Source organism: Hyperolius riggenbachi, chromosome 5 (genome assembly GCF_040937935.1).
Source record: "Hyperolius riggenbachi isolate aHypRig1 chromosome 5, aHypRig1.pri, whole genome shotgun sequence".
Taxonomy (NCBI): Eukaryota; Metazoa; Chordata; class Amphibia; order Anura; family Hyperoliidae; genus Hyperolius; species Hyperolius riggenbachi.
In genome coordinates this window covers 96,323,185-96,334,630 of record NC_090650.1, presented here as the reverse complement: position 1 = coordinate 96,334,630, position 11,446 = coordinate 96,323,185, and the positions used below count along the sequence as shown (strand labels likewise).

Genomic DNA, 11,446 nt, shown 5'->3' with positions numbered 1-11,446 from the left:
CATATTGCCGCGACAGAATCGGGCAGAATGGTGGAGTAGGTGTCGTCTGGCAAAGGAGGAATTGCTAATGGCTGCCACCTGTATAACCCTAGTTATGAAAAGAGAAGGGTGAAAAGCATGCACCGAAATGCTCATACGCTTGAAGGAGTGTTTATTTATCTTTGTATGTGGTGCAACTAAATATTTTGAATTAAAAAAATGTTTGGTTTGGGTCCGCTTTAAGAAAACTTAAAGAGACTCAGAAATGAGTCAAGTGGACATTTTTTTTTACTTACCCAGGGCTTCCTCCAGCCCCATAAGCATGGATGTGTCCCTTGTCGTCCTCCTGAGTGCCTCTGTTAGGGATCAATCTTCTCTGGTATACGGCTCAGTGACTTCAGCGGGGGCCCTTATGCGCATGTGCAGACCTTCTGCGTAAGCGCAGAAGACCCCGACTGACGTATCTCAGTCAGACTGAGCCGAGTACAGGGGGTTGATTTCAGCTGAACGGAGGATTCTGGGAGGACGGCAAGGGACGCATCCATGTTTATGGGTCTGGAGGAAGCCCTGGGTAAGTAAAAAAACGGCCACTTGACTCATCTCTGAGTTTCTTTAAGCTACGTATCCAAGTCACGACTTTTCAAAGGATATGTCTTGTGACTGGCAACAGGCGATCATTTCCGTGATCTTGTGACATGGGTACGTGAGTGCGATTACATGAACACATTTTTCGATGCACGCCGATTACCACCGTCACGGCTGATCAGATCTATAAGATCCCCGACGACTCCGCACAAAGCGCCACAATTGTTATAACTCTTGTTCAAGCACATTGTGCAACGTTGTGTTTTCCCACAGGTAGAAAGATGGATCAGGGAACGCTCGTTCATCACGTTGCTGGGTGTTCCCCGATCCATCTCAAGGTGAGTACAGGTCTGTACATCCAGCACCATGTAGGGATGGAAGTAAGTATGAGTGCGATTCATCAGGTTATTTATCATTACGCCTGATAAAGGAGCTCGCTGTATTCCCAACAGGTGTGACTGTAGTACCTACAGAAGCAAATACATCTTTATTCGGCTTTATAAGTTCTGCTGCAAGAATCTTATTTTCCTGGAGTACTTCAGCTGGCGCACATCCTCCTTTCCCTGTTTGTAGTAATTGTCCAGAGAGGCAATATACTGCTGGAATGCTTTCTTTTCCACCGACTTTCACATTATGCGCTTTGTTTGAGATTTTGGTTAAACAAATTACATTTTCTTATGTAGAGATAATCGTATTTCACAGGAGATTTTTCTCCGGCAAGGAAAAGTAGAAGCAAATGCTTTATTTTCTCGACGCTTTATTTAATTCTCGGTGAACAAAATCTCTTTTCTATTTTTTCCTCTGGAATTTGTATGCATGCAAGCTATACAAGAGAATGTACTGTATGCCTGAATTTCATACGCATTCTGGGAGAATTTTGACGTTAAAATGAATACAACTTTCAATATTGCTGAAAGGTATAACGTAACGCTAACTAAACTGGAAACGCGATCGCAGGGACATCAGAAAGTGCATAGAATGCACTCTCTGATGTTTCCATACATGTGCTGCGATTCACCACTGAATCGCAGCACACGGTTGCACGCATTTTGGGACGATTGCGCCCACTATCCCATTCATTATAATTATTGCAAGGATTACAAGTGCCTCCCCCAGGAGAATGACAATCGTGAAGAGGGTTCCACACACAGGCTGTATTCAGGACTATGCAATTTTTATTCTCCAGTCACACACAATAAACAGCATCTGACCGTTATCGCCATGGCAATAAAAATTGCATAGTCCTGAACACAGCCTGTGTGCGGAACCTTCTTCACGATTGTCTGATACTACTGCCATTAAGTTCCAGCACCAGCAATAGCTCTATTAGACCAGTCTGCAATTCTTTCGATTGGCCCCCAGGAGAATCACGTGCACGGCGCACGGCTCCTACGTTGCATAATGCAAACTAGCCCTTAGGCAGGGAACACACTTGACTGTTTTCGTATGCGTTTTCTGCACTGAAAAACTGAGAACTCATGTTAATCAATGGGCTAGTTCACACTTAGCCACTTAAGGGCCAGGCCAATTCTGGCAGATCTGTGCTGGGTGGGCTCTCCAGCCCCCAGCACAGATCCTGTTGCAGGCAGGGCGATTAGACTTCCCCCCTTTTTTCCCCACTAGGGGGATGTCCTGCTGGGGGGGGTCTGATCACCGCCGGCTACCTGCGTTTAGCGGGGGGGGGCTCCTCAAAGCCCCCCTCCGCAGCGATTCCCAGCCTCCTTTTCTTTCCCTCTCTCCCCTCCTCTCTCTGGGTGGCACAAGACTGCGATCCGTCCTGCGCCGCCTATGATAGGCTTCAGCCTATCAGATGCCGGTGATCCCCGCCCAATCAGAGGCCGGGGATCGCCAATCTCCTTTACGCCGCTGCTGCACAGCAGCGCCGTAGGATGTAAACACCGGGGATTTCTTCCCTGCGTGTTTACATTTCTCCTGCGAGCCGAGATCGGAGGCTCGCAGGCTGTTCATGGAGACATCCTCCGTGAACTGACATGGAAAGGCCGCTCGAACGAGCGGCCATTTCCATGTAATTCCACTTACAACCTGCCGCAGCCTATTGGCGTTAGGTGGTTGTTAAGTGTATTTTTTGTGCGCAGAAAAAAACATTCTGCATGATGACTGCACATTTTGTCAGTAAAAATGCCCCAACCCACAGCCTCTATTTTTAAAAAATGTAAGCAAAACTGTGGCAAACACTGATTCCCCCTCCCCCCCTCCTCCTCTGGTTAAAAGTACTCCATGCCCCCGCCCCCCCCCCCCCTTCCCCCAGCAGCCTCTAAAAGTAAAAGTGCTGTAACCTAGAGTGACCAGATTTTTGTGGGTCCAACCTGGGACAGGGAGGGGAGACGCGGTGAGGGGGGGGGTGGCAAAAAGTGGGGAGGACTGAGGAGCGCGCAGCGATGAAGACTGGGGGGGCGCGCCGCTGCGAAAAATGGGCGTGGCCACAACATTGTATGGGCGGAGCTAACATAATGATGTAACAGCGAGGCATAAGAAAGCAGTGTTTGCGCCATGATGTGGACAAACGAGACTTTGCATCATGGGTGTGCAGAAACTGTGTGATGCTAATAGTATACCGTAACCACAAAGCAGCAAACCTAGCCGTCTATGACCATTAAATAATAAATGCAGTAACAGTTACCCCGGACACCAGAAAATAAACGCTATGGGCAACATGTCAGCACAAAATAAACGCAATGCAGGCAACATGTCAGTATAAAATAAATGCAATGCGGGCAACATGTCAGTACAAAATAAACGCAATGCGGGCAAACATGTCAGTACAAAAAAAAAGCAATGCGGGCAACATGTCAGTACAAAATAAACGCAATGCGGGCAAACGTGTCAGTACAAAATAAACGCAATGCGGGCAAACATGTCAGTACAAAATAAACGCAATGCGGGCAACATGTCAGTATAAAATAAACGCAATGCGGGCAAACATGTCAGTACAAAATAAACGCAATGCGGGCAACATGTCAGTACAAAATAAACGCAATGTGGGCAAACATGTCAGTACAAAATAAACGCAATGCGGGCAACATGTCAGTACAAAATAAACGCAATGCGGGCAAACATTTTCACCAGAAAATTAACACAATGCGGGCAAACATTTCACCAGAAAATTAACGCAAAGCGGGCAAACATTTCACCAGAAAATAAACGCAATGCGGGCAAACATTTCACCAGAAAATAAAAGCAATGCGGGCAAACATTTCCCCAGAAAAGAAACGCAATGCGGGCAAACGTTTTACCAGAAAAGAAACGCAATGTGGGCAAACATTTCACCAGAAAATTAACACAATGCGGGCAAACATTTCCCCAGAAAAGAAACGCAATGCGGGCAAACATTTCACCAGAAAAGAAACGCAATGCTGACAAACATTTCACCAGAAAAGAAACGCAATGCGGGCAAACATTTCACCAGAAAAGAAACACAATGCGGGCAAACATTTCCCCAGAAAAGAAACGCAATGCGGGCAAACATTTCACCAGAAAAGAAACGCAATGCGGGCAAACATTTCACCAGAAAAGAAACATAATGGGAGCAAATTTCACCTGGAAAAGAAAGCATTTACTCACCTGGCAGAAGTCTCCGGCCTCTGGCGCGCTGCTCCCGGGACCACCTTCCTCCTGCTCGTCTCCCGCGCTGACAGAGCTACGGCAAGATGGCGCCCGAAGCCCTGTACTGGAGACACAAATAGTCTCCAGTACAGGGCTTCGGCAGCCATCTTGCCATAGCCCTGCTCGCCTGCCGGTGTCGGAACAGACACTGGAAGAAGGAGACTGGAGCGGGGCTGCGGGCAATGAACTGGCACGGCGTCTATAGACGCCGGTGCCAGTTCATGAGGATAGAGTGACCAGAGTCCCGAGGCCGGGACGTCCCGCTGCTGAAAGCGGGACGTTTCCTGGGACCTCATGCAGCCTGGGACAGCGGACCCCGAATCCGTGACGCGTCCCGGGCAATCCGGGACGTCTGGTCACTCTATGTAACCCCCCTTCCAGACCCCCAGCCTCTAAAAGTAAAAGTACTCACACCCCCAGTCTCTAAAAATGCTGACCCCTCCCCCAGCCTCTAAAAGTGCTCTGACCCCCCCCCCTCCCCCCAGCCTCTAAAAGTGCTCCTCCCCCCCCCCCCCTACCCCCAGCCTCTAAAGGTAAATGAGCTGGATTATTATTATTTTTTTTATAATGGATGCCTATAAATTTACTTTTCATAGGTTGCTACATAATCAAATACACCTTCCCTCCTCAAAAAAAAAAAAAAAAAAAGACTATCCTAACTTATGGAAGACAATTAAAGACTATTACTTATTTGCTGCAGACTTACCACTGAAATACTTCATGTTTTACCTCACTCTATGCATTTACCTCATGTTTTACCTCATGTTCGGAAATGGAGAAAAATCTTTCAGAATTGATAAAAGAAGAGGAAAATACCTCATGGGGGGCCCTATGCAATTCACTTTTTAACCCGAGTTTTCTCCTAGGAGATAATTTTTCATTTTGTATTTAAAATAACTTTCCAGTACTTTTTAACTAAAAAAGTGCTAAAAAGTAAATGAAAAAGTACTAACAAAATTATTTTTAGTCTTTTCTGGCTTTCTGGTGGTTTAAAATGCATTTTATTGACACATTTAAAAATATCACCTAGAAGAAAATTCAGGAGAAAAAGTTAATTGCATCTGGGCCGAGGTATTTTACCTACAAAAAAAATATTTACCTCACATAGCTACCAGAATTGAGCCCAATAGGCTCAATTCTGGTAGCTGTGCGAGGCGAAGTAATTAGCAGTCGGGAAAATACCTCACTCGTTATTTTTTTTTGCTTTGCCTAATTCTGGTACATTTTCCCACCTGCTGCTTATGGTCGCTAAATTACCGACATGCAGGCGGAAAACAGTGAGGTATTTTCCCGACTGCTGGAAGCCCCGGCCAGCCCGCCTCCTGAGGGTCCCAGAGCTGAGGAGGGGGGAACAGCGCAGGAAGGGGGGAAATTGTGCACAGAGCAGCGGGGAGGGGCGAAGCTTCCCCCCCTCCCTAACCTAGGGCCCCCCCCTTCCGCGCTCCCCCCCTCCCTCCAAATGTGCAGACAGCCAGCGGCAGCAGCGAGAAATCAATTACCAGCATGATCAGGGCAATAGCGCTGCGTGCCGCTGGGCTGGTCTCCGTCTCCTGCACTGACCTATCACGCTCTCGCAGGAAGTACTGCGAGAGCGTGATTGGTCAGTGGAGGAGACAGAGACAAGCCCAGCCCAGCGGCACGCAGCGCTATTGCTCTGATCATGCTGGTAAGGGATTTCTCGCTGCTGCCTCTGGCTGGCTGCACTTTTGGAGGGAGGGGCAAGCGCGGAAGGGGGGGCCCCTAGGTGAGGGAGGGGGGGGAGGCTTCCCCCTCCCCGCTCCTCTGTGCACAATTTCCCCCCTTCCTGCGCTGTGCCCCCCTCCTCAGTTCTGGGACCCCCACTAACTGGGGACCTGCCTTTGTAGGGAAATCTGCTGCCAATCTCGTCGCATTTGTGGGGAAATCTGCTGCCAATGAGATTGTATTTGTGGGAAAATCTGCTGCCAATCTCGTCGCATTTGTGGGGAAATCTGCTGCCAATAAGATTGTATTTGTGGGGATATCTGCTGCCAATCTCGTTGCATATGTGGGGAAATCTGCTGCCAATCTCATCGCATTTGTGGGGAAATCTGCTGCCAATAAGATTGTATTTGTGGGGATATCTGCTGCCAATATGATTGCATTTGTTGGAGAATCTGCTATCACTCTAATTGCATTTTGTGGTGAAACTGCTGCTAATTTTTTTTTTCTTGGGGTGGGGGGCGGCCGGCCCTCCACCATGTAGTCTGGAAAAAAAACGGCCCTCCGAGCCCGCAAAAGTTGGACAGCACTGTTTTAGATGATGGGGGTCGTGGGGGGTGGTAGGTCGGAGTATTTTTAGAGGCTGGGGGACGGGAATGAGTATGGTAGAGGTAGGTCTAATTATGTGAGGTAAAAGACATGCAAACACGCACCTTATTTCACTTCAGAATTCAAGTGTGAAGTATTTCACTACTAAATACCACACATTTTTAGTAGAAAATTACCACATGAATTACCTCATGAAATTACATGAGGTAAAACTTTACCTAAACTACCAGAATTCAAAAGTTGATTTCTCTCATGAGGTAGACCCAATTCCATGAGGTAATTATTTACTAAATGCTACCAAAATTGAGCCCTATAGTGTTTAATTCTCCAGCTAATAAAAGCAAAATAATCTTTGAACCTGCCTCTCATTTCAAGGACTGACACAAGATTTCTGGCCACTGGATAGTGAAACCCGAGTTTCCTCAAAGATGTACAGTACGATCTCTGTGTATTACAATGTTGTGTACACATGCAGACATTGTGGCATTAGCCACATGGGAGGCTTCCATTGTAAAAGATGCTTCAAAAATGTTTAAAAACCACACGTGAATGCAAAACTCGTGTTCTAACGGTTTGCAAGCAGAGAATTTTCTTTTTTTTTTATTTTTATATTTCTTCCTTTTACCGTTTTTTTTTTCCTGACTATTTTTCCCTGCTGATCCTTAAGCACAGCAACTGGGCTTTCCCTGAGGGAATACAGTCTGTGTAGACATCCTTCTCTGCCTATTCCATATAGGCCCTTAAGCTAACATTGAACAATTCTCAAAGAAAGAATATGTAACGTACAGAAATGTGGAAATCTTGAAAAATAACTCCAGTCTGCCAGTCAGTCTGAAAAAAAACTCTGCTTAATTTAGCCTCAAAATCTAGTTATTGGCCTGATATTTAACTGAGAGTCACACACTTCCCACTGTTAGTCTTTCATGAGGTTTTCATACAAAAGTAAAAGTATTGATTTCCTGAGCACATCTGCCAGTTTTTTTTTTTGACTAACACTGCCCACTAGAACGATATTTACATGTAAAGTGATTTTTGTAACAAAGACTGTTACATTTTATTCTGGCCTTTTCACTGTGGAGCCTGAACACTCTGACCCCTTTAACACTTCTGCAATTTGGTCGCAAATCCACAAAATTGGAGCAGACTCGATCGCGGTGCACTGCTGTAGTGCATTAAGAGAGTACAACATGAGCGATTCCACCAGAAGTGAGACGTACTCCAATGGTACGCTGTGCCTCACTGTTTGGCCGAAACACACAATTAACGTGTAGTGCAACCTTTCTGTACTGTCGTGCTGCGATTGAAAAACATTCACATTGCAGCAGCAAATAAAAAGTCTAAAAGGGGTCTTAAAGCGGTATCGTCACAATAAAAATCAAATTTCAACAGCAACTGGTCTGAGTGTATTAAGTGATAAAGATGCTAATCCTGCATTCAAAACTTTCAAAACGTTTTCTGCTGTTATGATTTGGAGTTATCATATACCTTAGGAGCACTGGCTCTTTAGTAGTCGGTGCCAAAGAATTGCATGCTGGGGGTTCTTTTTATCTATAATGTATTCCTCCTTTTTCCTTTATTTCCCTGTCAGCTGCTTATCTGAAACCTAGTCCCCTACTCACTTGTGTTTACAAGCAAGGCTGAGGCGACTCAGCGATTGGAGGAGACAAGAAAAAAAGTAAAGGGCAGAAATGACATCACGAGCTAGCCTTTACAGTGGGCAAAAGACATGGCCCCCACCAGGAACAGAATTCTCGTCATTTACTATATAACATTCACTGAAATCAAAACGTGGACAGTACAATACATGTGTTATGCAAGTAGATCAAGTATTTATCTACTTATATATGTGTTTTTTTCCCTGGAATAGTATGGCTGATCCTACTGCTTTAACGTGGTCTGAAACTCTGACATAACATTCAATAAAAATGTGTTTTCCTACTTTTTATTACTCATAAAGTTATCATATTTGCTTCTGTGCCCACCTAATTACAAGTTTCCAAAGTGTAGTTTTTCTTGCCCTGAAGCTGGCATTGCATATTATTCTTTTTCTATTATAACTTCTTTTTATTATATATTAAAATATTCTAATGAGCTATTCTGAACACTGTGTGTGCCTGAAGCAGAGACAGTTTCTCAGAGAGTGCTTGTTTACATTCCAGTGTTGATACATTTGTGTTTAACAAGTAAAAAAGATACTGTTATCTCCAGTTTGGTTGCGGATTTGAAGCTGAATAGCAGGAGAAAGTGCTTTGTTTACCTATTTCAGTGATGTTCTGCTAGAATTTTTTTCTGGGATAGTAGCTTTCAAGCTGTGAGGAATCTTTTAGAGCAAAGTAGAAATGCTGGCTTTCAGACCACTTTAAGGTAATGTTTAAGCCTATTCCAGACGCCTATCTGAATGCACAAACTAGTATTATTATTATTTATTATTATTATTATTTTTACTATCAACTAGCTGATGGCCCGGCATTGCGCGGGTATGTGCTTGGCTGGTGTTGGCTCCGCCCACTTTTTCTAACCCTAACACATAATTACTCAATGACCTAGTTTGCGAGCTTTGCGGTCTTTGGCATCAATAACTTGCATTGAAATGAAACAAATCTGATTGGCTGTGGCTCCACCCCCTTTTCTGAATTTGAACCCCAGTCACCCAATGACCAACTGTACCAGGTTTGAGGCTTGTGCCATTAACAGTGCAAGAATGGCAGCAATTAAATATTCCCTTTGAAAATCAATAGGTGAATTTTGATTGGCTTTTGTAGGCTCCACCCACTTTTCTGAATATTAATCCCAGTCACCTAGTGACCAACTGTGCAAAGTTTGATAACCCTGCCATAAACAGTGTAAGAATAGCTGCAGTTTACATTTTACCAGTGACATTTGTATTTGTCTACGCCCACTTTTTGAAAGAGAGAGAGAGAGATTGTATTTATAATATTAGTGAGAAGATTTACATAGCATCATAATTTTCCATGTGCTGAACAATGGAAGAAACAAACATGCAGACATTGGTATACATAACAATACAGACATTGGTGCATAATATAGAAGTGGTAGACAATGTAAGTTACAGTAAGGGCCTGTTTCAGCCGCATCACACCGCGCCCAAACTGTAACCAATGCACGGCAATGGAACGGTTTCCATTGCGTGCTGGTTATGTGGAGCGGTGTGGAGCGAACCGAGAATCTGCAGGATGTTCCAGATTCTCGCACAGCTGCAACCGCGTCCCGTCTCCTCCAGTCACTTCTGCATCGGTAGATGCACGCTCTCCCGATGCGCGCTCAGAATAGTGTGTATGAGCCCTTAAAGAGAACCTGATCTGAAAATAAAAAGTCAAAATAACCATACCCAGGTCATACTTACCTCCTGTGTAGTCTACTATTCAATCTCTTTCTCCTCTCCTGTGTCCCATTTGTGCACTGTGATCAATGGATTTCTCCATCCTCCATTTTAAAAATGGACATTACCCCCAACAGCTTCCTGGTCAGCACACTGTTAAACTGTAATATCACCCACTTGAGCCATAGGGAAACATGGACACTGCTTTGCACATTCAGTTGCAACTGACAGCTGCTGATATATAACTGACAGCAACTGGTATGTTTCAGTTCTGACAAAATATTGTCAGAACTGGAAGGGATCACTGTAAGAAGAAAATGGTGAACCTCTGAGAGGAACTGACGGTGAGGTTAGTATGTAATATTAATTTGCAGCTACATCATGTGTTTATTCGAGATGGCCCGTATGGTTCGCCGGCGAACGGTTCCCGGCGAACTTCCGGGGTTCGCGATCGCGGAGAAGCGCAAACTTTTCCGGAAGTTCGGTTCGCCCCCATAGTGCATCATGAGGGTCAACTTTGACCCTCTACATCACAGTCAGCAAGCACATTGTAGCCAATCAGGCTACACTCCCTCCTGGAGCCCAAACCCCCCCCCCCCTTATAAAAGGCAGGCAGCGTCAGGCTTTTCACTCACTCGTGTGCCTGCAGTAATTAGTGAAGGGATAGCTGCTGCAGACTCTCATAGGGAAATCTTAGTTAGGCTCTTGTAGGCTTCTTAGCTTGCTCCTTGCTTATTCTTATTGCTAAAAAAAGCACCCCACAACAGCTCTTTTGAGAGCTAAACTTGTTCTTGTGATCTATTTTTTTTTGTGTGTATGTCCCTCTGACACTTGTGTTGCTTTGACAACCTTGACATTAACAGAAGGTTTAAATTGTGGAACAGGATTCATGACACCTTATGTAACATGATTGATTTGGCTGGATTTCATGTATGGTTGCACTAACTTACTGGCTCCAGCCTGCTGATCACCTGACACCTAACGGATAAACAGTTACCAGCACAACTGTCATCTTCATGTTTCCCATTTTTCTGCATCAGTGTTTTGCTTCAGCTAACATCTGAAAATATGCCTGAAGAAGGGAACTAGATCCCAGAAAGCTTGCATCATTTAACTCTATTAGTTAGCCATTAAAAGGTTTTTTTTTTTTTTTTTTTACAAAACGTTTTTTTCTACCTATATAGACAGCATTGGTAATTCCTACTGTGTGTGCCACTGCCAGCCAGGCCCAGCACATTCGGTGACTACTACCTGTGTGTGTGTGACAGGTGCACATTGTAATACCCACTGCATATACCTACCTGTTGTTCACTGTGCACCCACCCACCTACGTGGGCGCACGCAGTGTCACTGTGCCTATCCGGTACCTGTCTGTGTGTGACAGGTGCACATTGTAATCCTCACTGCATATACCTACCTGTTGTTCACTGTGCACCCACCCACCTACGTGAGCGCACACAGTGTCACTGTGCCTATCCGGTACCTGTCTGTGTGTGACAGGTGCACATTGAACCTTCACAGCCACCCTCCTCCACTCCGCCTCTGACCTTGAGCAGTTCCTGCTCCTCTGCCCACAGCAGCCAGGTGTCTGTGAAGGAAATCTTTGAGCGGAAGAAGCCAATTTCTGCC

At 45.1% G+C, this 11,446-nt stretch overlaps 1 long non-coding RNA gene across 2 annotated transcripts in view; it reads left to right on the top strand.

Annotated features, from left to right (window-relative positions):
* Positions 1 to 10,897: 10,897 nt before the first annotated feature.
* The window catches only part of LOC137519686 (uncharacterized), a 37,279-nt gene continuing 36,730 nt past the window's right edge, over positions 10,898 to 11,446 (top strand). For both annotated transcript variants that reach the window (XR_011021082.1, XR_011021083.1), the window contains exon 1: positions 10,898 to 10,954. This is a non-coding gene — a long non-coding RNA (uncharacterized lncRNA). The remainder of the gene's footprint in view (positions 10,955 to 11,446) is intronic.